Raw genomic sequence first — 4672 nt, forward strand, 5'->3', positions numbered from 1 at the left:
GGATCTAAAAAATTATTCTATCTACTAAATACTGTAAAATTAGTTCAAATTTTTCTATGAAATGGTTGGAGCATGATAGATGACTTATTAGACAAAATCTTTTGTTACACATCTTGGTTTTAAGCACCGTGTTGGCGTTGTTCACTAGTTATTATTATACAAAATGTTTGGGTCAATTTTATAAGACATAATTCTTATCCGAATCGATTTATGAATATATATTATTTTTTATGTCAAAAAATATTACATTTCGCTCAATATATAGATTAGATCGACCAGTGTTACGAAATATTATTATTATTATATTTTAATATCATTTTCCAAATTAAATTTTGAAGGGAAAAATTAATTCAGGGATTGATTTGATTAGTTTTAGAGAGCTCTTCCTATCTCATCTAAATTAAAAAAGAAGTTATTATATGATGAGTAATTTTGACTCCAAATATAGATATTATGAAACCAATTAAATACTAAATCATCAAAGAAAACTTCAAAAGCAAACTAAGGTTTGGAATAAAAAATTTAAATGGGTAATTTAAAACTTGTTAACGTTACTATATAAAGCCACAAATAGATTCAAAACATTTTATTTTGTGTTATGGCGATCATTAAATATTTTACTTTTAATTTTATAAAATATTCCGAAGACTTAAATTCAACAAATCAGAGTGGCGCAGCGGAAGCGTGGTGGGCCTATAACCCACAGGTCCCAGGATCGAAACCTGGCTCTGATAGAAGAGAGCAACTTCCCGCGTTAACTTATTTTCATAGATAATTTTACTATTTTGATAATTATTTAACAAATTTCATGCGAGAGGCACGGGAATCGATGCCGCTTCTTTCGATTTTTTTTTTTGCTGTTTTTCAAACCCATAACATCTACGGCCCAAAAAGCTTCCGACCAGTACCCCACCAGGCCGCCGTTCGCCTCCTCCCTTATCCCTTCCGTCCCTCCGGCCGTTAAGAAGTCCTTAAATCCACCATTTCCCGGACCATCCCTGGAAACTGAATCCATCTATCGCAGGAATGCAGCCATTTTGTATTCGTCAATTATCGCTTCTGTCCTATCTTCTTTCGTACGACCACTTCGGCTTCCGCATTCTCATTTGGCATCTGTACTCATTCTCCATTATTATATTTCATATATTAAGTATAAAATTGCCACGATTGTTCCCTGGTTGATTGTTGTTTTTTGTTTAATAAATGATTAGCAGGACCAAAGGAATGGTTTAAAGAGCAAAAGAAAAAATCTTACAAGTTTTTGTTGACGCATCGCGCAACTTCCTTCAATTTGCTTACCTCTTATTAAGCAACTTTGTTTCCATGGATTTGTTTGTTTGTTTTATTTTACTTTGGCATTTGATATTGTTGGCGCGCGGAACATAGCGGAACGTGAAGTAGAGTTCAGCAAAAAATGATTTGGAGCAGGTTCAGAAGCTGCTTGTTTCTGCTGCTGGAGATTGTGTCCCTCAGGACAGGAATTGAGGGACACAAATTCTTTTGTTGTACTCCAATCCAAAACTAGAGTTGAGGTAACTTCATTTTTTTTCGGTTAGTTCAACCTTAAAGTTTGTAGATATTGTTTTCTCCTTGTCCAAATTGTTTATTGTACCCTCTGTAAGAAAATTGTGACCCGTAAAATAAACGTGTTGAAAATGACGACGGTCATTGCCAACAATTGTTGAAAAAATTTGTACACGGCAGCCTCAAATTTTGAACATTGAGATACGTATACAAATTTGGTTTGAATCTCGAGCTCCCAAAACACTCGGTGATGGTATGAGTGTGCTTATAAATACCGAAGAAATTGAGGTCCCTAAACACACAATCTCATATAGAAAATACACCATCTAAAGGAGTGTTGAAGTGTTTAGAAGGCTTCAATCGAAAAGAAATAAGAAAGCTTCAACAAATTTTCAATGGCCGGAGGTAATTATTGATTAAGCTTCCGTATATTATATATCATGTTTATATATACGTAAAAATATGATTTTGATAAAAATCCCTAACATTTGGTATCAGAGCAGTGATACCTCTGCCTTGAAAATTTGTTTTCATTTTTTCAATCTTATAAAGTTTTGGAAAAATTTGTTTCTTGAAATTTTCATCAGAAACATGAAAATTGAAAATTTTAGATAAAACAATATTAAGAACTTACCTTAAGATTTTATTCTCGGTTGAAATCTTGAAAAGAGAAAGTTTATGAAATTTCATATACGAGAGGAGTTGCCGAAGGTTGAAGATGAAGTATCAAATAATGCATGAGAAATGAAGTCAAATACATGATAATGATGCATTTATGGAATCTGCCAATTGAGATATAAAGACTGTCGGCAGGTTATTTTTTTTTTAATTAAAAAAAATTAAATAAATAAATTGATTAAACATGTGGACGTGCCCACATGTTGGTTATAATTATTTTATTATTATTATTGTTTTTAAATAATAATAATAATAATAATAATAATAATAATAAATTTAATATTATACTTGCATTTATTTTTGAAGTTTTTTAAATGCAAATTATATTGAAAAAATATTTTGGTAAATTAATATTCACATTATGTTCATATTAAATTATATTGAGTTGTTTATAATTTGAAATGAACATATTAAGTAAAATGTGAATATAATAAAATAAAATATTTCAGATGTTCACAAATGAACAAATAATCCTCACTTTATCACTACTCTGATAAAAGAGAAAAATTGATGAGGAGCCCACATTTTCACGTAATGTGATCCTCACTTTATCACTACTCTGATTGAAGAGAAAAACTGATGGGGAACATATTTGTTCATATTAAGTAAAAAATGTGAATATAAAGTTATTTAATAAAAATTTTGGCTTATAAAGATTCATATAAATGTGGATAATTAAGTAGAATAATAATTATAAGGTGACGTAAGAAAACATGATCTGAAGGAGTTCTTCATAGATCGGTTTAAACTGCCTTGACTAGCCACTGGTCTCTCTGAGGAACGTTGCTCTGTCTAGGAGTTAGGTATTTAAAGTGCCTTGGCACTACCTATCTTTCCTGGGAGCACTCTTGGAAAGTGTTGATTGCGAAATAATTATATTATAAAGCATTAAGTAAAGCCAAAATTTTGTCCAGTGAACCGTATAATTTTAAATAATTGAGGAATAGCCACAGCATCCTTAATTATGAAAAATTATGCATTAAGTGGATTTGGATCACATAATGGACATCAATTGTAATTAATTATATAAACATAATAAAATTTACCCCACAGGGATTTTTATTATATTTATATAACTAATTAGGTTAAAATATTAAATTATATTTTTCTTAATTTACCCACAGGAATTAAGGAAAATACATTTTGATAGTTTTATTATAAAGTTACAGAAAAATCTTATTGAATTAAAATTTTAGCCCACATACAAATTTTATGTCACTGGATTTTTAAAACATGAATTACATTGGTAAAACATGATATTGTCTCAAAATTTTAAGCATGTGATATTTTGTGCAGTTATGCAACCTGCGAGTTTTTCTGATATGAAATGTGACATTCCCGAACTAAAGGGCGATAATTATAAAATATGGAAAGAAAGAATTCTTCTTCAATTAGGGTGGATGGATATTGATTATGCTATACGGAAAGATGAACCATCTGCTATTACTGAAAACAGCATTCCGGATGATGTTGATCTTTATGAAAAATGGGAGCGATCTAATCGACTCTGCGTAATGTTCATAAAAACCAAAATCTCTGCTGGTATGCGTGGTTCTGTCGACCAGCATAATAATGTCAAAGAATTACTGAAAGCTATTGATGAACAATTTCAGTCTTCAGATAAGGCACTTGCAAGCACCCTAATTATGGAATTCTCTTCATTAAGGCTCACCAGTGTGAGAGGTGTGCGAGAGCACATAATGAAGATGCGGGATATAGCGACTCGGCTAAAGACACTTGAAGTGGAAATGTCTGAAACTTTTCTTGTGCACTACATTTTATGCACTCTTCCACAGCAATATGGACCTTTCAAAATTTCTTGCAACACACATAAGGATAAATGGTCAATTAATGAATTAATGACCATGTGTGTTCAAGAGGAAGGAAGACTCTTGATGGAAACTAGTGATAATGTATTTATGACTACACAAGGAAAGTACAAGAAGGAAGCCAAAGTCAAAGGAAAAGGGAAAGGAATAATTCCACCCCAACCTGACATTAAGAAAGAATCCAAGTGTTTCTTCTGTAAAAAGACGGGACACATGAAGAAGGATTGCAATAAATTTAAGGACTGGCTTGAAAAAAAAGGTATTCCTATTTCATTTGTCTGTTATGAATCTAATATGGTTGATATAATTTATAACACATGGTGGATTGATTCTGGTTCTACAATCTATGTTACAAATACCTTGCAGGGTATGCAAAACCTAAGGAAGCCAATAGAAAATGAACGAAGCATCTATTCAGGAAACAAGATGTCTTCGCATGTGGAGGCTATTGGGACTTGCTGCCTTATATTGGATAGTGGTTTTATTTTAAAATTGGAAAAGACATTTTATGTTCCTAGTTTTTCTAGGAATTTAATTTCAGTTTCAAAACTTGTACCCATTGGTTATTCATTTCAGTTTTTGGATAAATCAATAAATTTGTTTTATAAATCAAATCTTATTGGTAATGGTACAATGGTTGA

At 31.5% G+C, this 4672-nt stretch overlaps 1 non-coding gene across 1 annotated transcript; it reads left to right on the forward strand.

The window, feature by feature from the left end:
• The first annotated feature begins 662 nt into the window (after positions 1–662).
• TRNAI-UAU (transfer RNA isoleucine (anticodon UAU)) lies at positions 663–734 on the forward strand. Its single transcript has one exon. It is a non-coding gene; the product is annotated as a tRNA-Ile (tRNA).
• Positions 735–4672: the final 3938 nt, after the last annotated feature.

The sequence above is a fragment of the Primulina huaijiensis genome, chromosome 2 (genome assembly GCF_012295235.1).
Source record: "Primulina huaijiensis isolate GDHJ02 chromosome 2, ASM1229523v2, whole genome shotgun sequence".
Lineage (NCBI taxonomy): Eukaryota > Viridiplantae > Streptophyta > Magnoliopsida > Lamiales > Gesneriaceae > Primulina > Primulina huaijiensis.